This window comes from Mustela nigripes, chromosome 7 (genome assembly GCF_022355385.1).
Source record: "Mustela nigripes isolate SB6536 chromosome 7, MUSNIG.SB6536, whole genome shotgun sequence".
NCBI lineage: Eukaryota > Metazoa > Chordata > Mammalia > Carnivora > Mustelidae > Mustela > Mustela nigripes.
Genome location: NC_081563.1, coordinates 53,287,214 through 53,298,256, shown reverse-complemented (window position 1 = coordinate 53,298,256; position 11,043 = coordinate 53,287,214). Strand labels below are relative to the sequence as shown.

The following is an 11,043-nucleotide window of genomic DNA, read 5'->3' as shown; positions in this document are numbered from 1 at the left end:
TAAGTGACTCTTAATCTCACAAAACAAACTGGGGGTTGCTGGGGGGACGGGGGTTGGGAGAAGGGGGATGGGGTTATGGACATTGGGGAGGGTATGTGCTTTGGTGAGTGCTGTGAAGTGTGTAAACCTGGCGATTCACAGACCTGTACCCCTGGGGATAAAAATATATGTTTATAAAAAATAAAAAATTTTTAAAAAAACACATACATACATACGTACATACATACATATTAATTGAAAGGGACTATATAAACAAATACATGAATAAACTAGAAAAAATCACATATTAAGTGCTATGGAAAGAATTAAAATAGGTGATGTAAGAGAAAAGATATGGGTGGCTACTTTGGAATAATTAAGTGGTCAGGGGAAGGCCTCTCTGAGGACATGACATTTAAAAACTAGTATCTCAGGGTGCCTGGGTGGCTCAATCAGTTAAGCCAATCAGTTTGGCTCAACTCATGATCCCAGAGTCCTGGGATCAAGCCCCTCATTAGGCTCCCTGTTCAGTGGGGAGTCTGCTTCTCCCTCTCCCACTGCAGCTCCCCCTGCTTGTGCTCTCTGTCAAATAAACAACATCTTTAGAAAAAATAAAAATAAAAAATAAAAGTAGATTAAAACATGTATCTCAAAACAAAATAAAACAACAAGAACTACAACAAACCCCTAAAAAAAACTGTCAGTCAAAGATCAAGGGGAAAAGCATTCTAGGTGGGGGTGACAAATCATGTAAAAGCAAGATCATGGAAGTTTTTTAAGCAAGAAATGTAAACCATGAACATTCATATATATTATAAAGATCACTCTGGCTGCATTGTGCAGAGTGGAATGGAGGTGGGGAAGGATAAAATCAAGACTGGAGGTAGAGACGAAAAGGTATTATGTACACTAAGATGAGAAGAACCCCACAACGACAATGTGATGATGGTAACAACATTCACATGGCACTTACGGGGAGTTGATCTATTTTTCTAAGCATTTTACGTGTTACTAATTTATTTAATACTCACAAGTACTCTTGTTTTGTAAATCCATAAAACTAAGGTACAAAATAGTGGCAATGAAGAAGAAAAGAAAGCAACTGGATCCAAGAAATACTAGGGAGGAAAAGTCCCAGGGACACGCTGGTTGTTGGCTGTGGGAGGGGAAGGGAAGTCTTTTGGGCCTAATAACTGCGTGGTGTTTACCATGTGACAGGACACCAGGTGAGGCAGCAAGTAAGGAGGAGCAGGAGGCCACATGGTGGTGAGTGTGCACAATATCCCTGTGATGCCGGCCACGTGAGCAGCTGGACACTGGTCTGCAGACAGAGCTGGGCATCATCCATATGTAGACGGTTAAGTGGAGCTGTCAGAAAGGTTGAGATCACCTAGAAGAGCAGCATGAGAAAAGAAGACAAAAGGCCTAAGAAAAGAACACTGATACTTAAAACACAGTAAGAATCGTTCATAACAACAAAAAAATGGAAATACCTTAATGTCTCTCAATAGGAAAATAACTGAATATAGCATATCTGCCTATACTATAAAATATTATATAGTAGCCAAAATCAAATGGAAGTATCTTCTTGTACCAACATGAAATACTGTCATGGCACCTTACTGAATCAGAGAAATACCAAAGTGATCCATAAAATGTGACCGCATTTGTATAAATAAGACACAAAAATAATACTTTTCTGGTTTCACACATATACATGTAAACAGAAAAAAGTCCGGTATGTACAAATTCCAAACACTAACAGGTTACCACCTCCAAGAAATATAAAAATAACAGGGGGAGCAGGAGAATTCAAAATATCTACAGATTTTAATTCTTTTAGATTATATTACTATATTCCCTATAAAATAAAGATCAATTCTTCAAAAAGATCAATTTTTCAAAAAGTGATCAATTTTTCAGGGCACCTGCCTGGCTCAATTGCTAAAGCATGTGATTCTTGACTTCAGGGTCATGAGTTTGAGCCCCACCATGGGCACAAAGCTTACCTAAATATAATAATAATAGGATTCTTTTTATCTTTCCCTCAATTTAGCTGTGAACCTAAAACTGTTCTTAAAAAAACTCTTAATTTTTTAAATGGGAGCCTACAAAATTTGCTTCAGATGCCAAATTTTCTGTCCCTTTCACCTCCAATTGTCTTAGTGTTCAGATCTTAAGGCTTCCCATCTCCCCACATCTAAGATATTAACACAAAGCTCCCTAATTCTATGGTCTACTAGACCAAGGCCAAGCCTGAACTGAATCCCTAGACCCTGAATCACTAAACCCAGGCCAAGCCTGACCACCAATCCCCTAGCCTGGGCCAGAGTCCCAGGAGGAAAAGTCAGACACCAAAGTCTTAAACAAACATGGAAGAATGAGGGGCGCCTGGCTGGTTCAGTCAGTAGAGCGTGCAACTCTTGATCTTGGGGTTTTGAGTTTGAGCCCCATATTGAGTGTAGAGATTACTTTAAAAAATAAAAACTTTGGGCGCCTGGGTGGCTCAGTCGTTGAGCGTCTGCCTTCCACTCAGGTCATGATCCTGGTGTCCTGGGATCGAGCCCTGCATTGGGCTCCCTGCTCAGTGGGGAGCCTGCTTTTCTCTCTCTCACTACCCCTACTTGTATTCCCTCTCTCACTGTCTCTCCCTGTGTGTCAAATAAATAAATATAATCTTAAAAAAATAAAAAATAAAATCTTTAAAAAAACAACAATAAACCACCATGAGAGAATGAGTACAGATGTCAACCAATCTAAGGACAGGGATCCAGCAGCCTTGCTGCCCAGTAAAAGTCTCAGTGGAGAAAGGTATTTGAAGGTCTATAAGCAGCTCTGCAAAACTGAGGGATGTGGCTGCAGGACAGTCAGATAAAATCGGGGGGAAGTGGTATGACTGAGTTAAAAAAAAAAAAAAAAAGAGCCAGGCGCATGGGTGGCTCAGTGGGTTAAGCCTCTGCCTTCAGCTCAGGTCATGATCTCAGGGTCCTGGGATCGAGCCCCACATCGGGCTCTCTGCTCAGTGGGGAGCCTGCTTCCTCCTCTCTCTCTCTGCCTGTCTCTCTGCCTACTTGTGATCTCTGTCTGTCAAGTAAATAAATAAATAGTCAGTACCACTTATAAAGATTCCAAGCAAAGTGCTGTAGTATAAGTGGAAACGAGTTTCATAACAAATGGAAGAGGGGAAGCCAAATTCTGTGAAGGGGGTGGGGGTAGCACATGGGGGATATGTGTGTCTAAGGGTACCTAGAGGAGTCACTTCACATTAAAGCAGCAATTCCAGGAGGCACAGTATAAACGTTTAGAAGCTGGAGCAGTATAAAGAAACCAAGGACTTGGCTCCTTCCTAAAAAGAAAGGAGGCTCTAAAAGTGAGGAGAAAAGCCACTGAAACAATGCCTTTCCTTCTTCAGTAAACCAAAGAGAGCCAGATCTCTGATGACTGTACTCTTTAACGTTCAACTGTCTAAGGATAAAAGACACCATATTTGGTCTACATGTTTTCCTGGTTACCCAAAGAAATAGCACTACCTGAGCCTTACCCAACAGCTGATTCACCATCAGTTAGTCTATATCACAGCCCGCTGAGACTTAGACTTCACAGTACATACCAGACTCTAGAAAAAAACAACCTGGTGTGAGCTGTCAAAGTCCTCTCCGTACCTGACCTCACCCTCTGGGGTAGGTTTCATTTCAAAACTGAAAGGGACTGAGAGCTGGGGAAGTCCAAAGATCAACACAGCCAGAACAGGTGGTTCCCAGCAGAAAAGGGTCCCAGGCTGGAACTCAAAACAGAAACCAGACCACTGATAAGACAGTTTATGATGTCTGTCTCCAAGCCTTCAGATATTTATATGTTTTCCAATATTTACAACAGGGCATGACCATGCTTGTCCAGCTCCTGACAATTAGATATCTAATTCTCCACGTGTTCAATTAACTTCCTGGCTTTATTAAGTTTTAGAGCTCTGGGGTAACTCCAGTGACTGGGATACCTTGTGAATTTTTTATAGCCCTTCAAATGGGCCACATTTTTTTTAAAGATTTTATTTATCTCTTCATCCTAGGGGGAGGGAGGGGCAGAGGGGAAGGGAAAAAGACATGGAGAGAATCCCAAGCAAACTCTGTAACACTGGGCTCCATCCCATGACCTTTAGATCTCAACCAGAGCAAAAACCAAGAGTCAGATACCCAAATGACAGAGCTACCCGGCACCCCAAATGGGCCACATTTTAATCATAATGAACTTTATCATCTCCTCCTCCTTCAGCTCCCCATGAACCCTCAGCAAAATTCCTGTCTCACTAAAAAATGTCCACGTTTTTCATGATGGGCCTCTCAACAGAGCAATACACAATACAATAAAAGTCTAGTTCATCAAAGAAATCAAGTTATTGGGGCGCCTGAATGGCTCAGTCATTAACCGTCTGCCTTCAGCTCAGGTGATGATCCTTGGGTCCTGGGACCCAAATCAGGTTCCCTGCTCGACGGGAGACCTGCTTCTCTCTCTCCCACTCCCCCTGCTTGTATTCCCTTTCTCGCTGTGTCTCTCACTATCAAATAAACGAAATCTTAAATAAAAAGAAGAAATCAAATTATTTGCTTAGGTTCACTATTAACTAGTTGAGTGACCTTGAGCAAGTAGCTTAACCTTTCTGGACATGGTTTCCTCATCTATAAAGGAAGCAGGTTGGAAACCGGTGGAAGGAAAGCAATAAAAACTTCCTTGAACTAAGACAAGACAAATTTTTAAGTCTAAACAGTTCAATAAGTGCCAAGCAGAGTTATTTTAAAAAGGCACAAACCTGGGGTGCCTGGGTAGCTCAGCCATTAAGCGTCTACCTTCAGCTCAGGTCATAATCCCAGGGTCATGGGATCAAGCCCTGCATCGGGCTCCTTGCTCAGGAGGGAGCCTCCTTCTCCCTCTCCCCTGCTTATGTTCCCTCTCTTGCTGTCTCTCTGTCAAATAAATATCGTTCCAATTTTAGCATATGTGTTGCCGAAGTGAGCACTCTGTCAAATAAATAGATAAAATCTATTTATCTATTTATAAAAAAATTTTAAAAAAGGACACACACCTAAAGCATATCAAGAGTAAATGCTAAGCCAGAAAAAATTTACAAACTTCCAAAGAGAAAGAACAGGTAATTACTTAGAATTCTACTGGCACTGGACTTCCCATCTGTATCACTAGAAACTGAATACAGCAGAAAGCTGCATACAGACTTTGTAGTGAATAGAACTACTATTTAAGAATCCTAAACGCAGCCAAGACATCATTTCTACATTATGGTAAAATTCAGGAGTGCCTGGCTGGCTCAGTTGGTAGAATATGTGACTCTTGATGTCAGGGCTGTAAGTTTGAGCCCCACACTGCATGGAGACATTACCTGTGAATAAACTCATGGGGCGCCTGGGTGACTCAGTCAGTTAAGTGTACAACTCTTGATTTTAGCTGGGGTCAGGATTTTGGGACCATGGGATTGAGCCCCACTTCAGGCTCTGTGCTCAGCTTGTCCCTCCCCTCTCCCTTCCCCCACTTGAATGCACGCACTATTTCTTCCCCTTTCTCTCTATAAAATGGATAAGTAAAATCTTCCCAAATAAATAAATAAACTCTTACAAAAATATACATACACACATTGTACACACACAATTGGATATATAAGGACCTTCAAAGTACCATCCAGGCCCCTTTTCTAAGAAAATCACTCAGAGAAAGACACATCCTATTCAAATTAATATTTAAAACCTGAGCAAAGCTGGAAAAGACAAAGTTTACACAAGACATGTCTTCCCTCCCCCAAAAAAGACCTTTTTTTAAAAATTTTTTATTATAAGGGCGCCTGGGTGGCTCAGTGGGTTAAGCCGCTGCCTTCGGCTCGGGTCATGATCTCAGGGTCCTGGGATCGAGTCCCACATCGGGCTCTCTGCTCGGCAGGGAGCCTGTTTCCTCCTCCTCTCTCTCTCTGCCTGCCTTTCTACCTACTTGTGATCTCTCTCTGTCAAATAAATAAATAAAATCTTTAAAAAAAAAAAAATTTTTTTATTATAAACATATATTTTTATCCCCAGGGGTACAGGCAAAAAAGACCTTTTAATGAAGCTGAACCAGATGACTTCTGGTGGCCTTTCACGTATAAACAGAAACTGTCCTATACACAACCATCCCTGGAAGTCTGGCTTTGTGAGTTGTTCATCACCTAGTGGCCCAATGAAGTAAATGCAGTTTTGTCAAATGCCCGGATAAACTTCCAGCCATTTTGTGAGCTCTGACAGCGTGTGGCTCTGAGTCTAATGTCCTAGAGATTACAAAAGTAGAAGACTGTAAACCCTCCAGATTCATATACTTTTGTAGAGACTCAGCTAACTATACATTCATTCTCCAAAGATGTGGGAAGGGCCCATATTTTGTGCCTAACCGTAAGAAGTGAAATATGTATTTGTTGTTGAAAGGCTGTACTTTAAAGATTTTATTTATTTATTTGACAGAGAGCGATCACAAGTAGGCAGAGAGAAAAGGAAGCAGGCTCCCTGCTGAGCAGAGAGCCCGATGCAGGACTCGATCCCAGGACCCTGAGATCATGACCTGAGCCAAAGGCAGCAGCTTAACCCACTGAGCCACCCAGGCACCCTGTAAGGCTGTACTTTAAAGCAGTAAAAAACAGAGATTGCTTTTGTGCAGACCAATCCAAATTGAAAGCAGTTTAGATGCTATAAGAAAACTGCACAATGCCTTATAAATAGGAAGAGTGAGTTCAAACACTCATAAGACTGGAATTTGAAAGATGAATTGTATTTATCCTGTATGATTCCAAAGAACAGATCTAAAACTGATGAGAAATCATCTCAATTAGATATAAATTCAAAACAAAAACTAGTATCTTACCAGAGAGCTATTCAACATATAATGGGATTCCTCAAGAAGTAATGAGCTCTCCAACAATGAAAGCATTCAAAAAGAACTTGGGTGATCATCTGTCAGGGAGATAATGGAAAGCATTCCTGCAACTAGATGACAGAAAGGAGACAAGGAGATTGACTATTATTACCTCAAGGGCCTTTCCAACTCCAAGTCTATCATTCTAAATAAAACAAAAACAAAAACAAAAACAAGGGAAGGCCTGGGTGGCTCAGTTGGTTAAGCAGCTGCCTTCGGCTCAAGTCATGGTCCCAGAGTCCTGGGATCGAGTCCCACATCGGGCCCCTTGCTTGGCAGGGAGCCTGCTTCTCCCTCTGCCTCTGCTGCCATTCTGTCTGCCTGTGCTCCCTCTCTCTCCCCCTCTCTCTCTTCTGACAAATAAATAAATAAAATCTTTAAAAAAAAAAAAAAAAAAAACCAAACATCATTAATAGAGTTCCTCCCTCTGCTTTTTTTTTTTTTAAGTTCCAACCAGGCGGTACAACACAGTGGGTTGGATACCACTTTCCACTTGAGTAACTACAGACAAACTATTTAACTCTATTTGCCTCACTTTCATTATCTGTAAATGTAGAATAGTACTTATCTCATAAGGTTACTATGAAGATTAAATAGCAAACTTCTTAACAAAGTACTAATATACAGAAAGTGTATACAACTGGAAGCTTGTAAGGGAAAGGTAGCTGGGGGGGCCGGGGAGGGGAGACCCATGCAGGGGAGTGTGGAAAGTGAAACCTAAATGTGCTGCTTGTTTTAGTTATCTGTACCCAACTCTCAACCAAAGCATTCCTGACTGTTGCTGGCTGGAGGCTAGGTTCCCTAGGCAACTAGCCTCAAAAAGAGCCCAGACCTACCCTCTTCAGGAAGGCAATATTCACCGTCCTGAAATCTCGCATCCTCCCTTGCACAAAGCAGGGTCCTTAAAAGCTCACAAATACCACCACTCCAAAATCAAGTTGTTGAGCAAGTATTAGTCTCCTCACTTCAAATGGTCAGTGGGAACATCAGAGTTAAAAGGGATCTCACAGACCATCTAGAGTGACCCTTTTGTTTAATGAATGAGAACAATAAGGCTGAGAAAACTGAAGTCCTGGATGTGGCAAATTGGTGAGAAGGTTGATGAGATCACAGGTCTCCTTATTTCTAGACCAGTAGTCAAAAGCCTCCCATTTCTCAAATGGGAAAAATAGGACAGGCTCTACTAAGCTATCTGCCTCATACTATGTGCTCTAGACAGGTAAAAAAAGAATAGAAATGGTAGAGTATAGCAGTTAAGAATGTGGACCCGAGAGCCAAATTGCATATTCAAATCCCAGCACTGACTATGTGAGTTTAACCATGTTTCCAAATCTTTTTGTTTCTATAAAATAGAGTAAGAGTGACTACCTTATAGGGTTACATTAAGGAATGGAATAGATGATGCTCCCCTGCTTGTGCTCTCGCTCCTTCTAATAAATAAATAAATAAATTCTTAAGAAAAGGGCGAGTGGGCACCTGGGTGGCTCGGTTGTTAAGCGTCTGCCTTTGGCTCAGGTCATGATCCCAGGGTCCTGGGACTGAGCCCCACATTGGGCTTCCTGCTCAGGAGAGAGCCTGCTTCTCCCTCTCCCTCTGCTGCTCCCCATCTTTGTTCTCTCTCTCTCGCTCTCTTTCTCTCTCTGTCAAATAAATTAATAAATAATATCTTTTAAAAAGATGTGTCAAACGTATGGCACATAAAGTATTCAATGTATACACTGCTCTGCTTCTCATCATTACCAGTTGTATTAGGAAACACAATCAAAGTACAAGAAGGACAGGACAAGCTCCTACATAGGTCCAAAAGCAGTAAGATACAGGTGTTTATTCAGCTTCATTTCCTGGTCCCAGCCAGGGAACACTCAACCCTTCAGCAGAAGACTATAAATCCTTCTATAGTGGATCTAGGGAAAAATCACTTCAAAGAATAACCAGTACATGCTATGGTGATAAGATACTTAAGATCACAAATAAACCTTACGTAGGTCTGAGCCCAGGTGTAACCTCCAGATCTATGCTCATCTCAAGTTGGACAAAGTGCAGTTCATGTCCAATCTCTTCCCTTCAATCCATGATGGTTGTACAGTATAATGGTAAGAAACAAGAGTTGGCTCAGTTGGTACAGCATGAAACCCTTGATCTTAGGATAGTGAGTTCAAGTCCCATGTTGGGTGCAGAACCTATTTGGAAAAAAAAAAAAAAAAGAAAGAAAAGAAAAGAAAAAAACAAGAGCCTTGGAATTTGGCTGCCCAGGAGCAAATTACTATTCTGTTATTTATTTGCTATGTCACTTAGGCATACCTTACCTCTTTCTAAGTCTCTACTTCTCCATCTGCTTTAATTATTTTAAGTGACACTTAGCACTTTCTTAAAAAAAAAAAAGATTGTATTTCTTTATTAATTTGAAACACAGCAAGAAAGAGAGATTGAGACAGAGAAGGCGCAAGTGTGAGCGCGCATGCGCAAGCACAAGCAGGAGAAATGTCAGACAAGAGAGAAGCAGGCTCCCTGACAGCAAGTAGCCTGATGTGGGGCTCCATCCCAGGACCCTGGGATCATGACCTGAGCTGAAAGCAGCCACTTAACTGAATGAGCCACCCAGGCACCCCACAGTGAGCACTCCCTTTTTGGGGGGAGGGCTTTTTTAAATTTAAATTCAATTAATTAACATATAGTATATTACTAGTTTCAGAGGTAGAGTCCAATGATTCATCAGTTGCATTTAACACCCAGTGCTCATTCCAACAAGTGACCCCTTAATGCCCACCACCCAGTTACCCCATCCCCCCACCCACCTCCCCTCCAGCCCATAGTAAGCACTTTCTATCTGCCAAGCACTGTGCCAAGCTTTACATAGCTTACATCATTTAATCATCACAACCTTATGAGGCAGGTACTATTATTATCCTCATTTTATAGATAAGGAAAAAGGCAGTTTTCTAATTCAAGGCCATAGCTAGTTACTGACGAAGCTGAGAAGTTGGGGCAAGAAGTATGACCCCAGAGTCTATGCTCCTTACTCCTACACTGCACTATTTCTCATATAACCAACCTTCACATGGTTGCTATGCTATTAAAATAAGACTATTTACATAAAGTATCTGGTTCATCAGTTAGCCATTACTATTATTGCTATTATTATTATCATCAATCCCTTTGAGCCTCTTCAAATACTACTTCCTGAGTTCCAATTTCACTTAAAGAAAATGGTTGTTGGGGGGCGCCTGGGTGGCTCAGTGGGTTAAAGCCTCTGCCTTTGGTTCGGGTCATGGTCTCGGGGTCCTGGGATCGAGCCCCACATCGGGCTCTCTGCTCAGCGGGGAGCCTGCTTCCTCCTCTCTCTCTGCCTGCCTCTCTGCCTGCTTGTGATCTCTGTCTGTCAAATAAATAAATAAAATCTTTAAAAAAAGAAAATGGTTGTTGGGGTATCTGGGTGGCTCAGTGGGTTAAGCCTCTACCTTCAGCTCAGGGCATGATTCAGGATCCTGGAATCGAGCCCTGCATTGGGCTCTATGATCAGTGGGGAGCCTGCTTCCCCCTCTCTCTCTGCCTGCTGCTCTGCCTACTTGTGATCTCTCTCTCTCTCTGTCTGTCAAATAAATAAATAAAATCTTTAAAAAAAGAAAGAAGGAAAATGGTACACCAGCTCACTGGGCAGCCTGGGGTGGGGTTCTAGTATTTTACTGCCCTCGTACTACAGAAGTAAATATCTGTGTGGAAAGACAAGGATGTATTTTCTAAAAACCTCCTACTCTAAAGCAGCTTTTTAAAATTTTTTCAAAATAGAAATATACACTATTCACTAAAAAAAAGAAATTGTCAGGTGCCTGGGTGGCTCAGTGGGTTAAAGCCTCTGCCTTTGGCTCAGGTCACGATCCCAGGATCCTGGGATTGAGCCACGCATCGGGCTCTCTGCTCAATCCCAGGGTCCTGGGATCGAGCCACGCATCAGGCTCTCTGCTCAGCAGGGAGCCTGCTCCCCCCACCCCGCCCCGCCCCTCCTGCCTCTCTGCCTACTTGTGATCTCTATCTGTCAAATAAATAAATAAAATCTTTTTTTTTTAAGATTTTATTTATTTATTTGACAGACAGAGATCACAAGTAGGCAGAGAGGCAGGCAGAGAC

At 42.0% G+C, this 11,043-nt stretch overlaps 1 long non-coding RNA gene across 24 annotated transcripts in view; it reads right to left on the bottom strand.

Moving 5' to 3' along the window:
* Positions 1–11,043, bottom strand: part of LOC132021478 (uncharacterized) — a 113,584-nt gene that overhangs the window by 90,610 nt on the left and 11,931 nt on the right. For 15 of the 24 annotated variants that reach the window (XR_009405330.1, XR_009405335.1, XR_009405341.1 and 12 more), the window contains exon 3: positions 1,188–1,369. The exons of 5 other annotated variants lie outside the window; for them this stretch is intronic. This is a non-coding gene — a long non-coding RNA (uncharacterized LOC132021478). Of the gene's footprint in view, positions 1–1,187; positions 1,370–6,867; positions 6,990–8,899; positions 9,099–11,043 lie in introns of all 24 variants that reach the window. 4 more of the 24 variants (XR_009405339.1, XR_009405342.1, XR_009405340.1 and 1 more) reach the window with 2 other exon arrangements.